Source organism: Halyomorpha halys, unplaced genomic scaffold (assembly GCF_000696795.3).
Source record: "Halyomorpha halys isolate HHAL.00 unplaced genomic scaffold, Hhal_1.1 Scaffold93.1, whole genome shotgun sequence".
Classification (NCBI taxonomy): Eukaryota; Metazoa; Arthropoda; class Insecta; order Hemiptera; family Pentatomidae; genus Halyomorpha; species Halyomorpha halys.
In genome coordinates this window covers 196,123-196,466 of record NW_027116355.1, presented here as the reverse complement: position 1 = coordinate 196,466, position 344 = coordinate 196,123, and the positions used below count along the sequence as shown (strand labels likewise).

Here is a 344-nt window from a genome sequence, read left to right as displayed (position 1 = left end):
TAGTACATGAGTATGGGATAAACTGGAACAACATACATAGAATAGTGATAATATTATAGATGGAAGTTTTTCACCTCAATTAAAATAATAATTATAAAATATAATTACATAATAAAAAGATGCGTAGGGAACGGTAATCTTTGTTATGACAACTTTCATGCCCGTGGAAGCGGGTTCATTACACAATCTTAGTTAAGTTAAGATTGAAAAGGTTAATTAATGAATGAATTGATTAAACGTTTATTACGACAAGATTATCTGCATGCAGTATTACATGCTATATTATCTGCATGCAGTATTACATGCTATATTATCTGCATGCAGTATTACATGCTATATTCAAG

At 29.4% G+C, this 344-nt stretch overlaps 1 protein-coding gene across 1 annotated transcript in view; it reads right to left on the bottom strand.

The window, feature by feature from the left end:
- Positions 1-344, bottom strand: part of Sema5c (Semaphorin 5c) — a 314,899-nt gene that overhangs the window by 311,935 nt on the left and 2,620 nt on the right. The gene's annotated exons all lie outside the window — the stretch shown is intronic.